The sequence below is a fragment of the Cheilinus undulatus genome, linkage group 12 (genome assembly GCF_018320785.1).
Source record: "Cheilinus undulatus linkage group 12, ASM1832078v1, whole genome shotgun sequence".
NCBI lineage: Eukaryota > Metazoa > Chordata > Actinopteri > Labriformes > Labridae > Cheilinus > Cheilinus undulatus.
The window spans coordinates 2,665,981-2,689,883 of NC_054876.1; the positions used below are offsets into that span (position 1 = coordinate 2,665,981).

A 23,903-nucleotide genomic window follows, 5' to 3' on the forward strand; every position below is an offset into this window, starting at 1 on the left:
CGTTCTGTTGTTAATGCCAATGCCAGCCTTGACACAGACTTTGCAGGAAGCACAGCGACACAGCTCAGCAGATCAGCATTTGCCTTCTCTTCTACAAAACCAAGGTTAGCATCTCATTGGGAAGCTCTGTGATTTATCAGAATATAGTTGGAGGTCAGCAGGGACCCAGACGCTTTGTTTGAACTTTAAACGCGCAGAAATGCATTAAGGTTTACCTACTCTAGCTCTTTTTTGCTGGGATCTAAAGACGGTCTCCTGAGGCAACACTTTTGGCGCCGCTTCTGAAAAGGCATTTTTAATGAAGATTGATTTGGTCTGCTTGTATTTTCCAGCATTTTCCTTCACTTTATCAGGCTGAAATTGTGCATGTGTGCAGGTCTCAGGTATTTGCCATTAAACTTAGAGGGCTGCCTGTGTTTGTCTTGTCAATTCTTGTTTGCACGGTTAATTAGCGTGAAGAGGGAGGTAAGAACGGAGAGCTGCACAGGGATTAGACAGGATCCATTTTGTATTACAGGACAGAGGGCGGATATCTATGAGCAAATAAACAGCACAAAATCTAAAAAATCCTAAAATCAGTTGTATTCAACAAGAGCATACTTCAGCATGAGAGACATGTCCTTGCAGCCTGGTTATTTGACTCAGACGTCAGTGTTTGGATGCTGTTACAGCTCTCTCACACACTGATTCAGCTCATTTCTGACTGCATTCTTCCTCCAACATCTTCTATCTACACCAAGAGAGATGTTTGTGAAGAATTACTCTCTGTCTTTGTTTATGTGCTGAGTTTCTGTTGGTCATGCTTGTTTTGTTTATTAGTATTTTGTTTGTTTCCACTCGTGCAGCAGCTCACAGATTTTTGTTCTTTTAATGAGTGAACGATTGTTTGATGGTTCATCCTGTCATAACTCACCTGTTTCCTGTCTTCTCTCTCCACATGCTCTCCTGTTCGCTGAAAACAAACAGGTAAAGACATTTTTCTTCTTTGAGTTTTGATTGGCTGTGTACGGACCTGTTTATAGATGTGTTGCTGCCCCCTGCTGGACTGGATGCACGTAGTTGAGATTCGTGTTGTTTTTCACTGAGTTGTGATGAAGATGAGGATATCAATCATCAGTATATTCAGCTTCTGAAAAACCCTCCATGTTTGCACACATAAAACCAGTAAAACCACGTTTAGAGTCTGAAAGCAAGGTCAGACTGTGGAGTGTTTTGTGATGCTCACTGTGTCAGATTAAGGGATCCCAGAGCCATAAAGTTGAACCATGGGTCAACCAACAGACATGACACGCCATCATTGCAACACATAAAAGAAGAGGGCTGGACTAGACCACACCCTGATGGAAGACTGTAAACAAATTATGCATTTACTCTACATGACTGCATTAGTTTATCTAAAGTATGTGCACTAAGTGTTATGGTAGAGGCTAGGTTAGCTTGATGCTAACATTTGGCACTCTTCCTTGGCAGTCTCTTGATGACACATCATTAAACTCTTCCTTGTCAATGTTTGTTTACATTTATGACTGCAGTGCATGCAGAATACTCTGTGCTCTCATTGGTCAACTAACTGACATAATGGAAGAATTCCTAGAGGGCAGGACCAGAATCAAACATGCTAGACTTCCTGTCCAGGTTGGTTGGTGTCTCAGGTGGCCTGCAGGTCCCAAAATCCTGTGACTGTCAGATTGGAAACATAGTCTGACCTGGCCTTAAGGATGAGTTCACACTGGAGGGACCTGAGCTCAGATAGGAGCTTGAGCATGGACAGCAGAAAATGGGAATGCACTCATTTGAAGACTGGAGGTGATAGAGCTTTTAAAAACTTTTGGGGTAGTTATTTTTCTTTTCATGCACTATGAGCTGTTTAAACTGTTTAAACTGTGCCTTTCATTGTGGATGCTCTTATCTGTTGTTGCCCTATTGTTGTCATTACTATTGTTGTGATTTTATTATCAACATTTGTTTCCTATTGTCTGTGAACAGAGCTTTAGAAATAAATTCTACCGACTTAGATGCAGCAGTGCTCGATTACAGGATAACTCATCAGGGCATAGACTCATAAAAATAAGTGTTATTGTCTCCTGTGTCTTCAACAACCATAATTTCTGCAAACCACGGATTCATTTCATCCTCGGAGTGGCACGGAATGTGAAAGTAGGAACTGGTTGTTGCTGGTGTTTCAAAAAATAAATAAATAAATAAAATAAAAAATAAAAATTAAAAACATCCATAGAAGTCTGCAGGTGGGACTCCATTGTCTAAATGGAACAAAAAAGTCACCTATGATGTTGCTATTGCTCCTCTTCTTGCTTGTCTTTGCAAACTGACTGTCAGGCCCACCCCCGCCATATGCAAACTACGCCTGGCGCATATGGCCTCTTTACCATGGGGGGTGTCAGTCCGGTGTTTCCATGATAGGTATGATCCAGGTATTAATCATTAAGGTAATAATATTTATTATAGTTATATTGAGATAATAATGCATGAATGCGGGCAGGGGTTCATATCAGAGTCTGCTTAGGGCACAGGTGTCAAACTCAAGGGCCGGGGGCCAAATCCGGCCCTTGGAACGCTTAAATCCGGCCAGCAAGATCATATCACATATGTATTCTTACTGGCCCACCAGTATGAGGTCTGCAGATTTCCTCCAGTATAGTAATGTAAACTTCGGCCTGATTATTTAAAATATCCTTGTTAAGACATAAAAATCTGAAAAAGTAAGGAGTAAGAAAGATTTCATAAAAAGTCAAGAATGTGGGGAAAAAACTTAATTTGTGTTGTGTTTCATATTTTCAATTTTGTATCTCAAGATTACGACTCAAACTTATGATTTTGACTTTCTATTTCACGCTTTGACCTTTTCAACTCACAATTTAGACTTTATGTCACATTTTTAGCTTTCAGATTCCCATTTTTAAATTTTAGGTCATATTTTGACCCTTTTAACTCCTTACTTTGGCTTTTAACCCCATAATTTGACTTTTAAAAACATGATTTCAAAATTTTTCTCATGTTTTGACAATTGAAATGACTAATTTTTACTTTTTATATCATATGTTGGCCTTTCACACTCCCAATTTTAAATTTAAGTCATATTTTTAACTTTTTTGAGTCATCATTTTGAATTCTAGGCCATAGTTTGACATTTTCAACTCCTAAATTTTTGGTTTATCAGTCCCACAATTTAAAATTTTAAGTCATATTTTGATTTTTAAACTCATGATTTCAAATTTCCCCTCATATATTTCCTTTTTAAAAACATAATTTTTCTATTTTTAATAGCACATTCTGATCTTTTGAACTAATAAAATGGATTTTTTTTTAACTCAAAATTGAGCCTTTAGACTTATCAATTTTACTTTTTTTGAATTTCCAAAGGATTTATCATCAGTGCTGTTTTTTTATTTTATTACTGGTGAAGATTAGGTTGACATTTTATGGTTAAATGTTGGCCCTGTTAGGCCCTCAGGTTAGACCTGAATCCCTCATCCGGCCCCTGCTGTGACTGAGTTTGACACCCCTGGCCTAGGTTTTCATTTTGGCTAGGGGTGGCCCTGCTGACTGTGCATACCGCCCCCTAGTGGTAACAGACCATGTTCATACACGAGCAGGCGCAGATCAATGTCACTAACAGATCAGAGGGAGAGAGGAAAAAGGAGCAACCATCCTCAGGAAAAGTGTGAAACAGGCTCATCTAATGTGAGAAAGCTTTTACAAAAGGCAGAAATATGTTTAAAAATACAAACATCATGTGTTTTTTGAGAGAAATTTATCAGGACATGCATGTTCAAAGACGCAACCACCAGGATGGTGAAATAACTGAGAAGACTGAAAGCTTTTTCCAACATTTATAAAGTAAAATACAGCAAAGTAGCACATCATAAGTTATTTATAAGTCAGTGTGTATCTATGACTTTAACTCCTAAAACATTTCATGTGTACATTGGCCTAATTTATCCAGCTGATGGCAGCCTAAGTTTCTGTGTCCATATATGACATTTATACCCAAAGGGATCAGTGCACCTTCAAACTTTCATAACAAGGTCCTTCATAGCGGACTGGAGGGATATTTGACTCAACCTCATTAACTTGGCCTTATTTCTAAGACTAATGCCCTTTTGTTGCTGCTTTTAGCTCTTTCTCTTCGACATCTGAAAGAGACCATTCCTTCAGGGAAACTGCCACAATCTGCGCTTAATAATTGACTATTCGAGCTGTTACAAAATGTCCTTTCACTATTTCTTCTCAAGTGTTCGATCCATTTAAATGACAGTTATAACAAAACCCAGTCCTCTTTCATTCTGTGTAGCAGACATGGCTGGAAAAGAAACGGCTGGCTCTCTGTTATAGCCCCTATAGCTCCACAGATCACCACTGAAGACCTTACAGACAGAGACAGATATAATATACTTCATTAAAGTGTTAGCTGTCATGAGCTGCAGTTGAAACGCCACAAGAAGTGGTGGAAACATGGGAACAAATATGTTACCTGCTGAAGGTATCTCTGCAACTATATCTACTGTCCTCCTCCTCGTATGTCAGTAAAGGCATAAACAGCCCTGAAATATTTATCTAAAAAAGTTTTAGCAAACACGCTTTTGTTTGTGCAAAAATAAAAACACATTTTTTAAAAATTCAACTAATAGGAGATCAAACCAAACACCTAACAGAGCAAATCCAATAATGATTTAAACATTTCAAACAAAGGTGTTTGGTTGTAGGATAGATCAGAGAATCATTGCACCACAAAAGCATTGCACCACCATTTTTGGTTCCTACGGGTTCTGCAGCCCACAGTTGTTCATAAAATGCTTTAGTTAGGATACATGGTAACAACAGACATAAGTAGAAAGAGGAGAGAAGACATAGTGCTGATTTAATGCTTGGGTTTATAGTGTTAAATTTTACCATTTTTACTGACTGACAGTCAGCGCTGGCATTTGTGAACTAGTTGCTACTTGTAATGAGAATTATTTGCACATAAAGGCAGCAAAGTTGCACCAATTATATAATATATTTCCTAATTTCCATGCATGCAAACGGGAGAGGTGCGCCTAGGGAGCTGTTTTCTTGGCAGTGCAGTTCACATGTATTTTGTGTAGATTTTCCCTTTGCATGTGCTCTGTGAATAAGACACCCTTTTTCTTTCCTTTTGCACAGCCTCTGGATGCACGAAAAGCAGCGGCATTCTTTTGTTGGTCTGGCTCTGTGGATTTCATTAACACTAACGGCCCTGTGGGGGCCTTAATTAACACTATGGGCCAGATCTACTAAAGGTTTCTGTGTAGAAAAACGTCTACAAACTCATTGCACACGCAAAAAAAGTACAAACCAATTTACTAACAGTGTGCACTAAGGGTTGCGTCTTTCAAAGGTGCAAAATAGCGCAGTTGCATCCAGTTAGTATGTTCGCTGCAATGAATATGCAACATGGGGCTGAATATGCAACATGGGGCTGCAGTTATTGTGGCAAGAAATCTCCAAATTATTATGCAAATGACATTTTCTCTGATTTTCCAAAATAGTCAATGCAAATGACAGTTAGTATAATTTTGAACTCATCAACTGTTAGAGCATAATTCAGATTTTATCAAACCTCCCGTTGATACCTATGTTGTTTTCAAAAGTAAAAACCTCAAAATTCACTCTTCCCCATTATTCTGCACAACAGAGTTTAAAACATTTTATAGGTTGTAAAGAACTGAAAATGGTCATTTGTTGAATTTGCAGCATTAGGAGGTCATATTTACTGAAATCAAAGCTATTTCAATCAAAAACATCTTAACAGGCCAAGTTCCATGTTAACATAGGAGCCCTTCTCTGATATCACCTTCACTATTCTTGCATCCATTGAACTTGTGAGTTTTTGGAGAGTTTCTGCATGAATTTCTTTGCAGGATATCAGAATATCCTCCCAGAGCTGCTGTTCTGATGTGAACTGCCTCCCACCCTCATAGATCTTTAGCTTGAGGATGCTCCAAAGGTTCTCAGTAGGGTTGAGGTCAGGGGAGGATGGGGGCCACACCATGGGTTTCTCTCCTTTTATGCCCATAGCAGCCAATGACACAGAGGGATTCTTTGCAGCATGAGATGGTTCGTTGTCATGCACGAAGATAATTTTGCTACAGAAGGCACGGTTCTTCTTTTTGTATCATGGAAGAAAGTGGTCAGTAAAAACTCTATATGCTTTGCTGAGGTCATTTTCACACCTTCAGAGACCCTAAAGGGGCCTACCAGCTCTCTCCCAATGATTCCAGCCCAGAACATGACTCCGCCCCCTCCTTGCTGATGTTGAAGCCTTGTTGGGACATGGTGGCCGTCCACCAACCATCCATTTTCTGTGCCCAGAAATGGGCCTGGTTGATCTGCTACCTGTCCAGAAGTCAGACAGACACAGGAACAGTCTGCAGGACTTTTTTTTTTTTCTTTTTTTTTTTTTGCAATAGAGGGTAAAGGCAGATTTGTTTATTTGTTTCAGTGAGAGTTTACTTTTACTAAAATCTAATAATCAAATTGACTTTTTAATTCACAGGACTTAAGCAGAACATCAGAGGTTACAGTTGAAGTGTTAGCTAGATTATTGATTGGTAGGATGGGCTTGGATGTTTCCAACTCCTAATGAAACCATTTTATCAACTGATGCATTCTTTGCTTCTGTGTTTGGCTTTTTCATTTGTTCATATTTATTTTATTCATTTTCAAGGTTATTTCTTTGGCTTTTTTACCTTTATTGGGATAGGATTCCTGAAGAGAGACAGGAACCATGGCGAGAGTGAGGAAACATGTGCACCAAACAGTGGAGAGACTGGGAATTGATCCTGTGACCAGTAGAGTATGACAGCCTCTACACTGGAGCCTGTTTGACTGAGCTAAACCGGCGTGATTTTGTTTCTTCATTTATCCTTGTGTCTGCCCTAAATCTTACTGAGTGTGGTACCTACACTCATCAGACTAAACTACAGTACAATGCTCGAGTTCAACATCAATCGTTTTATTCATAAATGTATTTGTTAAGCAAAACTTTAGGGGTCACAGCCATAGAGAGCAAACTCATGGTTATTTTTTTCATCTTCTTATTTATTTCTCAGTAATAATGATTTTACAGTTCATGCTAATTAACTATGATTGTCCTAAATGAATGAAAATATGTTTTTTTTGTCTGTGAATGACATTAATTACATATAAAACCATGCTCTGATGACTGTTCTTTACAGATGTTTAATCACCGTTCTCCAGAGAGAACAGTCTTTCTACTTTAACCATGTTGATTAAAGAAGGAGGCTAATTAGGATTGTTTTTGTTTATTGCCTTATAAAAACACATTTCTATTATTTATGCCTAATTGGATTTAAAGTGTGTCTCGTTAGTAGAGAGGCTGTATCAGACTAATACTGATGTTGGTTTAACTTTGATGCCTCAGCTTTAGGAGGTGTATTGTTTCTGTTTTGTTTAATATCTGAAAATAATTACGTACTGTGAAATGTTATTTATTTACTTTTAACATTTTTGTAGCGCTGCATTATGTAATAATGTAATACATTTACCATCCATCATGTAATAGTGCCGCATTTTCTAAGCCACTAAGCGGTTAGGGTTAGGGCAAGGTAGTAGGTCAGCTGTTTAGTCTAGAGCCATGAAGGGGGTTAGGTTTAGGTTTAAGTCACTGAGCAGTTAGAGTTAGGGTAGTTGGGTAGGGCATACCTTGGAGCCCATAATAAGTCCTATGGTTAGGGTTATTACATAATGCAGCATTATTACATAATGTGGCTTTACAAGCCCTACAGATGCCTCTGTCTGTGCCTGAGTCAGTAACTGAGTGAGTGATGTTAATTTAGTTGAGTTTGCTTGTACTGAATGCTGTCAGTGATGGCTGCCTCCACTGTGTTAACCAGAGCCATACATACAGAGTCACGCTATGGGCGGGGTTTACTTGTGTTGAAAGCCCTCTAATGGCGGCCTCCACGGCTCTAAATACTCAGATATAGCTTTAGCCTCTGTTTAACCAGAACTGGGCCACATTTCTGTATGACAAAGAATAAAACAACCCTTTAAGCTTTTCATGTTGGGAAAGATGTTTTCACTCTTCTGCTGACCTGCTTTGGCATGACGATGTGATAGTTACGGGGACAGGCTTACTTGTTGTGAGATAAAACGTCTGCTAGTGCAGTCATTAGCTGGGACTGAGACGTGCTTTTGTCTGAACTGGACAACGTGTCTATTAAAACACGTGCAGACAGCAACATGCTTTCTGTCGGCTCGTTCAGTATGTTCAGGGCCTGCTAGCACGTTAGCGGTTAGCTCGAATGTCACTCTAGGAACGCCTGGACCACTTCCTTCTTAAAACCAGAGCAGAGAGCCACACCAAAAGCACCACACCGTTTCAGATGCATTTTATGTTTTAGGATAAAACGTTAAATTCTCTTGAGCTTGTGTTCACCACAGACCTCATTTCAGTTATTTAACTGAAAACTCGTTCAAAATTCCCACAGACTTTCAGAGGAGGGAACTGAAAGTGCTAAAATGCTAACTTACTTCCACGTTTTAGGACTCATTCCTGTACCACTCTGTAGACGTCTTTGTGTTGTGGTCACATGTTTCTGTGTAGCCAATCAGATGTGACAAAAGATATCAGGAGGGGAGGGGGGATGATCGCTCAGGGCTCCGTGTAACATTCACTCTTCACACAGAGAGAGAGAGGAGAAAATGTAGCCATACACGTCTAACCAGAAACAGTAACTTCCACATAAATAAGGACCTGGTTGTGTAAAACTATGAAAAATGTTGTCATTCTGTCAGTTTTATGGTTTAGTTATTTTTCTAATGCTTGATTTAGAGTTTGATTTACTTAGAAAATACTCTGACCAAGAAGGTTATTGATTAATTTATTTATGTTTTAAATTTTAAAATGGAAATCGCAGAAAACTACGCACACTGTGTTTTGTGTGTTTATGTAAACACAAAATTACAGCATTCAACATTTTAAAAGTCATAGAACTGATGCTTGATGGTGTCAAAAATATAGTTTTATATCACGCATTATGTCAGATTTTTGCTATTCTGAGAACAAAAAGATTTAGTTCAACTGTTACTGGAAACAAAAGTAACATGCAGTCAAATCAATCATGGGTCAAAAAGCTTAATGTTTCTGATTTCAAAGCCAAAGTTGTACTGAATGAAGAGCTAAAGAAAGAGCCGGATCGTGTTGCTGAACTGAACCATATGATCTGGATCTTTGCGGATCCTTCTTTTCTCAACCCACAGACATTAGGGACAGCACAATTACACCCCAACAACTAGTAACTCGGCCAGAACACACAATTCATTCAGGCTTATTAGCAGACATCCCAGTAGATGTGGTCAGCCAAACACCAGGTTTTAACCCAGTCTTGTTGAACCTGAAACTTTCCTTTGAAATGCTTCACAGAGGCAGATATCCAATTACGATTCTCTTATTGGTTTGGGCCAGAGGCCACTGATGGAGTTAACCAAAATATGGATCATAGTGCCAATTAAAAAACTAACGATGATCTCAGCCTCTAAAATGTTTACTGCAGGCTCTGTACTGTTTAGCTGTACGCCTCCTGGCACACTAAACCTACAGGCGTGCTGTTTTTTAACCTTAAATGGAGCTTTGTCATCCGAATGTGTGGCAGCTGGTGGACCGATAGAAAATCACTTGTAACAGGAGAACTGCTTTTACAACAACCACCTCTTCAGAAAAGCAAAAGGAGAAAAGATCTGACCTCAGAGGCCAGATCGTCTTTGAGACTGGAAAAAAAAAAAGAGCTCTCACAAGAGGCACTGAAAGAAAGAAGAAGAAGAAGGAAGCTGAGAAAAGAAAAATCAGCGGCAGAAAAGACAGCCTTCCAGATTTAATGACAGTGAGAGAATGTAGACTCTGCTGCCCTTCTTTTCAGGCACTGATCTGAGGACTATTAAGAGAGCGCAGAGCAGACGAGCAGCACATCTAGCATGAACTGTAACAGCCTGAGCAAACTCTTCACTGAGACCAGACTCCCCATTACTGGATCTCTCTCGGCACTTTGATTTCCTCTGCAAAAAGGAAAAATCAAAGGCCGGCCAGGTCAGTGAAACATATCCAACACTCAGAAATCTGACTGTAGGTTCACACTGACACTCAGACGCTCTTTAAGGCTTAAAGGGAAATACTGCAGACGTGAGGGCGCTTATGGTTCAAAGAGGATGATTTGACTGGCAGAGCAGCTCATTTTGATAACATTTGTGTAGAGAAGTCAGGCAGAACAACAAGTAAACAAAGTGTTTTCTTTAAATGCATGAATACTGGTGACAGCCACAGCTGGAGGCTTTATGTTAGCAGCTGTCCGTCTGTCAGGGCTGCTTTTGAGAAAGAAATATCTAAAGAGTGATTTCCTTCAGACTTTGCTCTCCTCTCCACTCCAACAATAATGAACTGATTTGATTTTGGAGGTCAAGGTTAAAAAGGTCATTAAGCATCATTTTGAGCCCTTGCTGATAAAGAGGATATCCCAAGACTGTTTTGAGGTATTTCATTCTGGCGTTGCATGAATGTCCACACTGACTGAAGGATGAACTGATGACATTTCTGGAGGTCTCAGGTCAAAGGTGGAGGTCTTTAGCCTAGGGATCAGGACCCCATGTTTAAGCTTGTCGATACCGATAATGAGGGAGAAAATAATTTTGTGATATCACTGGTGTCAAAAAACAATCATCAGTTCTTGCAGTGGAACATACTGTATGCCACAGGTGTCAAACTCAAGGCCAGGGGGCCAAATCCGGCCCGTGGAACAGTTAAATCCGGCCCACAAGATGATCTGATATTTCTGTTCTAACTGGCCCATCAGTCTGAGGTCTGCAGATTTCCTCAAGTATAAAAATGCGAACTTATCCTTGATGATTTAAAAAATCCTTAAGTCACAGAATCTGAAACATTAAGGAGTAAAAATATTTAATTAAGAAGTCAGGAATGTGGGAAAAGGAATTAATTTGTGTTTTAATTTCACCTTTTCAATTTTGCATCTCACAATCAGGACTCAAACTTAGGATTTTGACTTTTAATTTCATACTTTGAGCATTTCAGCTCATAATTTTGACTTTTCATATAATATTTAGAGCTTTAAGATTCAGAATTCTATTATTTTAAGTGATATTTTGACCTTTTTAACCAAATAATTTGTACTTTATCTCATACTTTCAACTCCAGACCTTGACTTCATAACCCCATAGTTTGACCTTTTAGACTCACAGTTTAAAATTTTGAATCATATTTTGACTTTTTAATTTCATGATTACAAATTTTATTTTATATTTTGACTTTTTAAACTCATGATTTTGACTTTCTTTCTAAAATATTTTCCATAAATTTCAATATAACATTTTGACCTTTTTGAACTAATAAATTTACTTTTCTCAGATTGTGAGCCTTTAAACTTATCTTTTTTTACTTTTTAAATATCAAAATCATTCATCAGTAGTGCTAAGTTTTTTTTGTTTTTTTGTTTTTTTGTTTGGTTTTTTTTTTTTGTTTGTTTGTTTGTTTGTTTGTTTGTTTGTTTGTATTTTGTATTTTATTACCAGTGAAACAAGGTTGACAGTTTCTGGTTAAAAAGGTGACCCTGTTAGGCCCTCAGGTTAGTCCTGAATCCAGAATCCGGCCCCTGCAGTGACTGAGTTTGACACCCCTGCTGTATGCAACAAGCACATCAGCCTGTGCATCAAATTACACCAAAATGTAATACCTCACTGTCAGGTTGAGGAAAAAAACTTGGCCTACCTTAAACATGCAATCATATCTTCGGCTTCAGTTGCTAGGGGACAGTTGTCTTCTTCATCTGCTCCGATCAGTGCTGAGGAGAGCTCCCAAACTTTATAGTTACTTATGTCGGTAGAAAATATTGATCCAGTGTTAAAACTGGCGGTCTAATCAGCAGAGATGAGGTTAATTAGCAGACTTAATGAGCTGAAGGATGGTCACATGATGCATTCGGGTAACCTGGTAAATTAGATGAATGCATCCTATATTTCACAAGTCATTCAAATGTCATGTCAGAAGAAAAGGAAATTCAGTGTTTGACAAGAATCTTTAAAGGTCACATATTTGACCCCTTTCAGACAAGTTTATATCAGTGTTAGAGGTCCCCAAAACATGTCTGTGAAGATTGTTGCTAAAATTTTGGGGGGGTTTTTGCACGTCTAAAAAAAAAAAAACACCTCTGTTTTCGCTCAGAACAAACTGTTTCTGCGTCTGCAGCTTTAAATGTTAATGAGCTGTCTGACTCCGCCTCTGACTCCGCCCCTCTCAGGGAATGGTTGTGGCTTACCTGATGTGGCTCTCCAAATCCTCTTCTAAGCTGGCAGCTGAGTGGAGGGTCAGCAGAGGAGGGCAGAATGTGATTCCAAGCAGGGAGGGGCAGACGAACCTGGGGGCGGTGCTAACTCCCCACATGACATCATCAGTGGCTTGTTTCAGCACACATTTTCAGAAAGTTGGGGGGGGGGGTGGTTCCAATGTGGACAGGCCAGGGCCACACATTTTTGCTAGAAAAGTCTAAAAAAAAAGTATTTTGCATAATATATGACCTCTAATAAACACAGCTGTGAATACTGAATCATAGCTGTATAACTCAAACTCTTCTCAACTTGGACCACCAAACTATAGAAAAGTATCAATACTGGTATCCATAAGTACTCAGACCAATAAGGATTATTGATAAGGGGATCATTATGAATAAAAATGACCAATCTCCATCCCTAATTAGGCCTCATTTTGACTCCTTACCTGCGCTGATATCTCAAGAATGCCTCAGGGGGATTTCTTTTTAAGCTTTGCTCGATTCTCCACTCTCACTCAAGGATGGACTGATTCCATTTTGGAGGTCATCGGCCATAAAGGCCACATTCTCTTGCTCATGAACACAATATCTTATGAACACTGAAGAATTTTCTTCCTGCTTTGCTCGATTCTCCACTCTCACTCAAGGATGAACTGATGAGATGTTGGAGCTCAAGAGCCAAGGCCATGAGCTCCTTTCATCCTGCGAATGTGAAACCGAAGGACACTTTAAAGAATGATCTTCAAACTTTGCACAAATCTCCAACAATGACTTAATTTGATTTTTCAAGAGAAACATGTCAAAGTCAGTGTTCCCTCAGATTTTGTGCATATAATCCATTGACAGACTGAAAGGATGTCTGTCATATTTGGCACAAACCTAGGGTCTGTTCGAAAAGTAAAAAAAAAAAAAAAACATGACCACCTTAGTCCTTGCCTATCCACTTTTCCTTAACCCTGGTGAAACACGTCACAGGATGGAGGAAAGGTGGGAGTAGGACAGGAGAACAGTGGTGATTAGGGAATTCAACCGCACTTTCCCTAGGAGGATGTTACGGACGTGACGTGTGTTATTTGTGTAAAAACCACAATTTAACGTTGATGGACTACAAAATTCACACCTACCACTCGATGTGTTCTCTGTGTTTTTATGAGCAGCGAATGAAACGTGAATAAATTTGAACTTATTAAGATTTTTATATCCTAAAGAGGAACTGTGACTGTGAACATCTAGAACAGCAGAAACTTCTCTCTTAATCTGAACTCTCTGCAAAGTCAATACGACTAGATGAATAATATTCAAGACCTTTTATTTCACAACGATATTAAATAGTTTGGTTTTCTTTAATTCTCTGGTCTCTGTTAATTCTATTAGTCTACTCTGGTTCTGTCTTTCTTTCACCTCGTTATCTGAAAAGCTCTATAAACCATGTCTTACTTGCATAATTATAAGGATAAATAAAATAATCACAATATGTCAACATGCCAACTTTATCACTTGAATTGGTTGTGATTTATAAACCTTTATCACATTTACTTGAATGTTGCAAAATAGAGAAACAAATGTGGTTCATAATACTGACTGATAGCTTTCCTGTGGGGGTAAAAGTGGAAATGAGAAGAAATTAAATCGTTTATCATAAGTGGAATGATAAAATTTCCATGTCTGTGATATTCTTCTCTTGATTTCCTTACATTTATCACATGAATTATAAGTTTGACATTATATTTAACTGTTTAAATCGGGCTAGTGAAGTTAAAGTCAAAATTGATGACTTGTTTTTATAAGCGGTTAACAGGCGCATCACTTAAATTAAGTTTAGGCAAAGAACTATGGGTCGTCTTCTCATCTGTCCTTTGGGAAAGGATGGTCCTGTGTTTCCTAGGCTAAAGGAGATAATAGAGGAAGTAATAAAGCTCCTTTCCTTATCAGTTGGGTTCTCAAACTTTTCAGCCCGCGACCCCCAAAACAAAGGTGCCGGAGACTGGGGACCCCCGCTGTACCTGCAGGTGGTTGAACACAGTCATGCACATTCAAGTATTAGGGGGTAAAAATGGGAGAGCTTTCTGGGGCCCAGCCAAACTGGAGGCCAGCAAAATCATGGTCTATTGTGAAGAAAAGCTGTGGTGTTTTATATTTAACCTAAATCATCACCACTCTTATCAAAGAAGCAAAATTTAATTCATTTGTGTAGTAAGTAGCCCTCTTTTAAAAATATAAATCCTTTTGTTTAAAACAGAATTAAAATACATTAAAAATAGCTTGAATACGTTAATAATGGCAAGAAATGGTGGGAAAGGTGGAGAAATTTGATTTTAAAAGTAGTAGAAATAGGTTAGAAATTGCCAAAAATTAGATTAAAGTGGCAAAATAACAAAAAAAATGCCAAAAATGTGTTAAATTGGCAAAAATTGGCATATTAGGTGGTAAAAGGGAATTCAAAAGTGGCTGAAACAGCATTAGAGTGGCAAAAAATAGGTGGAAATTTGGTAAAATGCACTGTAAAAAAAAGATACACCATATCTAATCAATAAAATTGAGGCAACAGATTGCACACAATATGTTTATCTAGATCTAGATATATTTTTTGTGTTGACTGAACTTAACATTTTTAAGTAAACACAGATGAATAATACAGATAAGTTTAACTTAATGTTTTTTAAGTTGACTCAACTTACTATTTTTAAGTAATTCCAAATTAATTTATTTATAGTTTTAGCTCAACAAATTAGAGGTATATTTATCATCATAGGTAACTGCTTTTCTTATAATGTTAAATAGTACTCAATGATAAAGGTTTTTTTTTTTTTTATGTTATCATTTCACCCAAGGTGGATTAACTTATGCAATCATTTACAGCAGTGACTGTTGGCGATCCACTGAGCCAGTAGCTTAAGTTTCACCAATATCAATCCATCATCCAATAGTCATTAACATTTACAACAGTAAGATTGCCCCCTATAGGTGGGACCTCTTTAATTGAGAGGGCAACTTCACTCATGGTGCATTCTGTTTAATTATTTCATCTAACCCTTATTTAACCAGAAGAAAACATCACTGAGATTAAAAATCTCTCTTTCAAGGGTGTCCTCACCAAGACAGTAGCAGCAAACTGCGTGCATACAGGTTTAGTGCCCAAAGGCATTCTGGGAAAACTGCAGATTTGTCATAAATAATTTGTGTAATAACCAAGTGTTGGCTACGTCTTGATATCTATGGCTATAACCTTATAAAAACAGCTATATGTGTTCAAAAAATACTTAGAACAGAAACTCATTTAACTTCCTGACACAAGCTTCACCACCAAAAACAGTAAATCCCAAACGGGTGGGTAACTGCAGCGCTGAAAATGTCCTTGGAAAAGTGTAAATCCCAACCAGGAAAGAACAAAATGGCAGTTTCTCCCTGCACATGCTCAGACAGGGCAGTATGTGGTCCTCATTTGAACACAATTTTTTTATGTTCCTGGTACACATTTAAATCAACTAGCCTGAAAACATTTTTAAGATTACTTTTACATAATTAAAATCACTTTAGTTTAACACATTTTTTTTTACATTATTTTAACACATTTCAAACCAACTTATTTGAACAAAGTTTTATGTTACTTTTACACAATTAAAAATAAATTCATTTGAAATGGAGACAGCACATTTTGAAATTAGTCAAAAAATATAAGCAGGATTAAATTACACATTCAAATTAGTGAAAAAAACTTAATAATTATATGTTATAAATACTAAGAGTCAAAATCTGTTTTTACAGTGTGATGAAAATTGATATAAACTGGCAAACAAAGGCTTAGCTGATGCAGAAAAAGTCAAAAACTGGCGAAAATGGGCATATCACACTGTGAAAAATGGGTCAACAGAGCCAACAATAGGCAGAGATTGGCAAGATTTGGTTTACAAGTGGCAAAAAAGGCAGAAAAATAGTGGTGGGAAGGGTTTAAAATGGGAAAAAAAGGTTTTAAGTTGCATCAGTGTGTTAAAATTGATAAATTGGTGGGAAAATGTGATGGAAATGGGTTAAAATTTGGCATGAATGTGGCAACGGTGTAATTTAAAAAATGTTCTTAGTTTTTTTAAAGCCATCTGGAGACCCCCTCTCAGTGTCTCGCGACCCCAAATGGGGTCCCGACCCCAACGTTGAGAACCACTTAGTTAGAGAGTTCCAACAGCCTTTATCATGGCTAAAATACTTCCGGGTTGTTTCACTCAGGAACCTTCCTTAGCAAAATGAACTTTTGGAACGGACCCCTACACTTGGATAGGGAGTTAAGTGATACAGCTTTGGAGGTCAAAGGTCACTGCAACCTTATGCATGAGGAATTTTAGGATCAGACTTTTAGGGGTGTTCAGGTCTTTAGAAAAGGAGGTATATAGACCAGACTGTCTCACATGTGTGAAGTCCTTGTGAGTAATTCAGTCAAGGAGAAATAATTTCCCACAGACAAATATGCTGTCAGTGTTAGTTGTTACGGTGTGGTATGTGGCATGAAGAATGGTTGGTCATCATGTGATTAGTGTGAATTTAAACCATACTGTAGCCTCTTAGGAGCTGCACCTACTAGATGTTCAGTGCATTAAGGGAGGATTCAGACCCCTTCCCTTTTTTAAATCAGTGTTATGTGTTGCAGCCTGATGTGTGACAATCAATTACATTCATGTTTATTCTCATTAAAATGCACCCAGAACCCATAATACCAAAGTGAGAAAACTGATTTGTTTGCAAATGTATTAAAAAGAAAAAAAGTGAGGTTTCGGTTTCACTCATCTCTTGATCTTTGCTCAAATGTTTCTACACCTCGATTGGAGTCGACCTGTGGTGAATTAAACTGATTGGGCATGGTTTGGACAGGCACACTGCACAATGCTTCAGCATTTGTTGTATAATAGCTGTTTGTAAAAAGTTCTGAACTTTATCCCCATCCAGACTGGGGTGTGGATATTATGGAAGGATGTGTGTTTTCCTTTTTCCTCCATTCAGACGTCTCGTCAGTGTGACTAATGTATAATAAATGTACAGTGTTTATTTGATTGACTGCACTTTATTCATGTGTCATGCATTCAAAGTCCCCAACCCTCTTAGGTTAAAAAGAAACCAGCGATACTGTTACACAGTTCCAGAAAATCTATCCATGTCAAGCATTTACAAAGTTGCATGTTCCTTTTCCAGCTCAGTAAAACATTCTGCCTTCATTTCAGCCAGCAGAAAGTACAGTAAGCTCATTTAAACCATAGATGTGAAGATATAAAGAGCAACCTTGCTGGCATCTTAAAATGTGATTTTAAATCATCCGTGGCTGCAGGATGGACTTTTTGCCGGGTCAAAACAAAAACAATCTTTGCTCAGGTCTTGACCAGAGCGGTTGCCATGGTAGCTTCTTCTTCTGTCTCCTCCTTGGAAGGGTTGTAAACCAGCTACGTTTCAGACTGAGTAAATATGCAAGTGGGTCTGGGCACGGTCTGATGTTGCTAGTGTGACAGCACGCCAGCGGGGGAAAAGGGAGGAATCACGCTGTAGCCATAGACTGTAGAAAGAATTGGACAAACCCCATGTGACGTCAGTCGTCTGCTTACAATAAGCGGACTCAAACGGCTCTTGAAGCTAATCCGTGGAGACCTCCATATTGAAATTGCGGTCTCAACTGAACTTTTGATCAACTTAACGGCCCGCCCACTAAGCGCGACTTCCTGTCAGCCTGCTAGCTAGCACTCCAGTTGACAGAAATAGAGCCTCTGCCTGCGGAGCTATCTGTCAATAAAATGAGACGCGCCAATCAGTTTTCATCCTACATATAATCTACAATAATCAAACCATAGTGGTACAAAAAAAATCACCATAAGACACTAGCTAATGAGACATGTTTGGTGTTTTGAACCAGGCTGTAAACCAGTTTATTTCTAGTGTCAAAACCGGCTTTTTAACATGTGTCCACTTCTGGTGTTCCTGCAGCCAGCCTCAAGTGGACACTCACAGAATAGCAACTTTTTGCACTTCCGCATTGGCTTCATTTTTCAGGACCGGAGGTTGCCGCTTGGCTGCAGCACAGTTCGAAACAACTGGGCCTAATGTGAAAGCACCCTTAACCCTTTAAGCACCAAAGTCGCAAAATTGTGACAAGCAATATTGCTGAATTAAACAGGCTGTAGCTGCAAATATGGTGCACAATGTTGTTACTACTTTACACCAGGAGATGGCAGACGTGAGTAACTTCAATCCCAGCAGAATTTGTGGGCCTGTTTTGGAGAGAGAGAGTTTGATAGATGCACCGCCGATCGAGGAGATGAGGAAGTGGTAGTAGTGGTTGTAGTCGGTGCGTGAAAGAGAGAAAGAGGGCGAATTGTAGCGAGAATACTCATCATGCCAGGAGGAATAGTGGAATATTCACCCTGTGACGATGACATTCAGCCGTCCGGAGACCGTGACTGCCAGTGTGTCGCAGCCACTGTGACTCCATGTTCCATGAGAGTCCACCAGCAGCACATACCAAAGCCAGTGCTCACGGGTGGGGACATGGTGGGGGTTTCAGGGGTGGTCAAAACACAAATAGAAACGAAGGTAGGGGGAATAAAAAAACACCGCAGAGGTAGGGGCAGACGTGGTAGAAGCAGTGGCGGTGGAGGCTGCTCGGTGACGTCAGAATATGCAAATTAGATGAGTGAATTTACTTCCATCACAAACTTTGGGTTATACTGAAGATTGTTCTGATTTACAGTATGCCTTTATCTCTACCCTCTTTCAAGCTACAGCCTTTTGAAATCTTGATATCACAACTGTATATTTTCGAGAGAAAACTCTGGCGCCTAAAGAGCTAAAAGGCATCCTGCTCTTTTCACACAGAAGAGCCGGCTCTTTGAAGCAGCTCGTTCATGAGTGCACATCACTAGTCACTATTCCAGAGTGAATCTGAGATGATAGGTCTGACTTTTCAAAGGAAACTACACTGACATTTGCATTACAGTCTATCCTGACTTCACTCGTACAGCATGGGCACTCAGGTCATGACCAACTATCAGAGCATAGAGTGTGAAAACAGAAGTCATGATAAACAATACATCCGTAATAAACTAAATCAACCCCCTTGTTATTTTTATGTCATTAAAAGACTCATACACTTAGAAGAAGAGCTTTTACAGTGCAGCCTCTTCCTGCAGTAATTAGTCCGCTGAATTTGTTCCGTGATTTATGAAACATTGTTCTTCATCGTGAGATTTGTTCGGTGGATGTTTCTGAGCACATGCGATCCTTTGTATAAATCTCCTGAATCAAGGCTGCTGATTGGAGTGTAATTGTAATGAGCACATGCACGGATGAATAATGCATACTGTGTATTTTAATGAATCCCAAAGTCCTTGTCAATGACAACAACCTGTCATTGTTTGCTTGATTACTGATGCTGCCTCCATTCTTTGTAGAAAACAGAAAATCTCACGCTTATTTCAGCTTTGTGTGCATGAAAACAGAGGCAGTGCATTGTTTAATCAATGCCATGATCCGTCCTCCTCCTGAATCATTCAGAGATTCCCTGACACTTTTTATTCAGTGTATTCAATTCATGAGGGTTTTTAATATTTTTATCAAAAGATCAAGGCAGGGGACATTTTTCAGTGATGTTCTTTTTTATTCTTTTTTTAATTCTATCACTAACAAAGGTGTTGTTTTTCTTTCAGTCAGTGACGTGTTGAACAAATGTTTAATGATACAGAATGAATCTCAGCTCCCTCTAAACACAGCCCTCTGCTGCAAACCTTTACAAACACCTTGACTTTTTTTATTGATATTTGTGCCGTGAATTCAGCAGGATTTATTCAAGCTGGCTGCCGACAGAGGCGAAGGGGATCTTTCAGTTCTGCCTGGTTTGAGATGCAGACGAGATTTTGGGAGCAGGAGCTTAGCTGCTTCTCCAAACCGACACATTAGATTCATTTAAACATTAAATACAGTTTAACAGACTCAGACTTATACTAACAGCATAGATCAAACTTTTTAAATTACTTTTTAATATCCTAACCTGAAAAAGTGGAAAAACACATTAAACATTGACTTTAAATTGTGTCAGACAGCCTTAAAGACCTTAAAGACACTTCGTCATTAACATATGAGCGCTGTGGAAGAGGCCACGTTTATGTGTAGCTGCATGCGTTTGTGTGTACGACTTTTAACCAATCAGATGGGATATAAGAAAAACTGGAGAGGAGGGGGATGACTTTTTTCAGGGCTTGATGAACATTTAGTCTCCACAGAGAGAGGAGAAAATGTAGCTTCATAAATTTCAGCAACCAGGAACAAGAAATACCAAATAAGAACACATGCAATGTAAAATCTAGTCATTCTTTTAGTTTTATGGTTTATTTTTTGTCCTCATGCTTTATTTAGAATTTGATTTATTTGAGTAATATGTTGACAAAGCAGTGTTATTTATTTATTATTATTATTATTATTATTACATTCTAATGTATCATCACAGAAGACCATTCACACTGTTTTATGTTTCATGTAAAAACATAATAACTTACAGTATTCAACATGTAAAAAACAGTTTAAAAAACTGATGCTTAATTATCTAAAAAAATATATATTTTATATCAAGAACTAGAAAAGCACCCGGACAGCGTAGACCTCCGCCATTAGCCCTATCTCCCAATAGTGAAGAATCCTTTAAAAACATTCCTGGATCCGGCCCCATGTGCCCCCCAACACGGCATTCGCTGATTACTCCCTCCCTGGTGGGGTGGAAACACAGCGAGGCAAAGCATTGGCTTCACTATGGGCGGACTGTCATGGTGAAGCATTGCAACAGATGCACTGACAGTCCCACCCATGGTCTCACTGGATGACTGGAAGTCATGGCAGAGGGTGAATATTCCTCTATTCCTCCCAGCACTGTGAGTATTCTCGCTATGATTGGCTGTCTTTCTCTCTGTTACGCTTCAAGTCACATGTTTTATCAAAACCATAAGATTATGTTGCAGTTCATAGCAGAATGTGGAAAAGTTATGCAACGGCTAATGCCTGATGAGGTGCTCAATTATCAGGGATTAATGGACGACATGGAGGTCCAAACAATCCGACGTGCAGCGGAGCCTCTGCAAAGATGAGTTTAATTTCTCAGTAGGTAAAAGTATAAGTAACTTTTTCTTTTTTAAACCACACTGCTGCCAAAATCAGTGATTGACTTTATAATCTGTTAATGACAGTATAGTGCAGTTATTATTGTGCATTCCTACAGGTAATTAATGTTGAATTAAAAAAGAGTACAGTCTACACCTGCTTTATCATAATATAACATTTACTATCAAATTGGCACAAAGACAGACTAATTGAGTGATAGATTTAATATGAAAACACATTTTGCTTCCTGGTTTATGAAATGTGCTTAATAAAAAAGGTTAACTTTTCTGAAGTGAAAGCCTCCAGCATTTTTGTCTTCTAAATTATTGAAAATATTTTCTACATTTAAACGCAGTGCAGTGATATATGTCAGAGTGATGAAGCTGCATCAGATTTGTATTTAACATAAATCCTTATATCTCTGTGGTTCATTAAACTACCCCCTTTATCTGAGAGCTGTAATACTAATCTACATTATACATGTCTATTTAGTCCTTCAGTCTATGACTGCAGGGCCACGTGCAGTGGTTAAAGGGCCGTTTGCATCTCTTTTCATAACACTTGAATAGGTCTGCTACGGTTCAAGGTGAGAGACGGTAACATGAGATGGAGAGATGGTTAACTGTTTCATAAAGTGTCTCCACAGTTAGTCTGTGAATTCCCACAGTGCAGTGAAGACAATTTAACATTAGAGCCCTCCATGCAGCTTTATGTGACCTCCACGTGTTATTGCTCCGGGACCTTGAGACGCCAGCCGTCTCAGACGCTCCTATTCAGATCATATCTGTTTGGCCGGCAGAGGAATCGATAGTGTTACGAGTGATGTGATGCAGCTTTATTAATACAGGCCGGGATTATTCTACTGTAAGCAGCTAATAGATCGAAGGCCAAGGACGCCTCTGTGCAGCCGTTTAACAATCTGATGAAAAGATGAGATACCTAAACCCAGAGGCGGACACGGGAGGACGGGTGAGGCAGGGAGGAGGGGTGCAGGTAAATCAGACAGAGCGAGTGTGTGGATTTCCTAAACCAAACATGTTGTTCCAAGCCGTGTGTAATTCACCCGGCAGATGATGGGTTTTACAGCCGTTTCGCCTGTATTCTATCCAGTGGGGATCTGTAAATCTGTCAGCGAGCAAGTCAATTCCATTCCCCCGTCTGTAATCTCATTTGCCTCTGGTGCCAATGGTGCATCAAATGTCGTGGCTGGCTCCCGTGGTGGCTGCAGCGCCTGCCTGCCTGCCTGCCGTGCCATCGAGCCCAGCTCGGGAGTAAATCCCACCTGTCCCACATGAGGTGCTCCATCAACCACATAAAATTCATTTTCCTGAAATGTTTTAGGGAGCTAATGGAATCCTTATCTTTATTTTTCACCGGGAGAATTTAATTACGTGCCGAGGAAAAAGTTCCTGCAGTTTATCAGCCGAACATGCTCTCTGTCCTATTTTTACTCCAGGTGTCAGACTGTTGGTGAGGCCGATCTCAGGCTGATGTCTGTTTTACTGCAGAGACTGCCAGTCCCAGCATGAAGTCATTTTACTGCTACATGAGGGCTGAGCCTCTGTGGGTCTATAAATAACCAGGGTCAAATTAAGACAACATTAAGAAACACTTCAATCTTTTTACTCCAAGTCAATTTTAGGAGGTGTTGGACTAGACTAAGTTGTTAACAAGTCAGAAGGAGATGGAATTAAAATTGAGAATGCAAATGGAGGTATTGCAAAAAAAAAAAAAGTGTCTCACTTAAATTAAAACTTGTAAAACATCCCTGTGCTGCACAGTCAAGCTCTAAACATTTTGTTTTCCAGGACAACATGGGCTTTAAAGGGATTGTAGCATCACATTATGTAATAACACCACATTTTGTAAGCCACTAAGTGGTTAGGGTTAGGGCAGTTTAGTAGGGTATACCCTGGAGCCCACCTTAAGTCCTAGGGTTAAGGTTAGGTGTTTAGTCTAGAGCCCTGATGGGGGGTTGGGTTTAGGCATAAGTCACTAAGCGGTTAGGGTTAGGGCAAGGTAGTTGGGTAGGGCATACCTTGGAGCCCCCCGTGGCGTTATTACATAATGTGGCGCTACAGGGATATTTCAACATTTCGTCAAATTTGCCCATTGCCATAATTCCTATAGTCTTAGTAATAGGTTCGTTTCCTTTAGTTGTCGGTGAATATGTGTGCTGCATTAATGTCCCCTGAATTTAAAAAAAAAAAAATATGGGATGAAATCAAAAGAAAATGTTCCCCTATATCTTAGAGACCAAGAGTGAGACAAAAAAAATCTTTGACAAAAATTCTTCCACATATTCACAGATTTACAAAAAAGCCCTTGTGCTTTTTGTATTGGAGCTGTTTGAGCCATTATTCAAAGCAGTTCCTGTCTGCAGAGACACAGAGGGACACGTCACGGGCTCTCTTTCTCTCCATAGTGAGCTAATCAGGCCGTCTCCTCCAG

General features: G+C 39.1%; 1 protein-coding gene across 1 annotated transcript in view; it reads left to right on the forward strand.

Moving 5' to 3' along the window:
- Window positions 1–23,903, forward strand: part of ntm (neurotrimin) — a 930,591-nt gene that overhangs the window by 589,520 nt on the left and 317,168 nt on the right. The window lies entirely within an intron of this gene.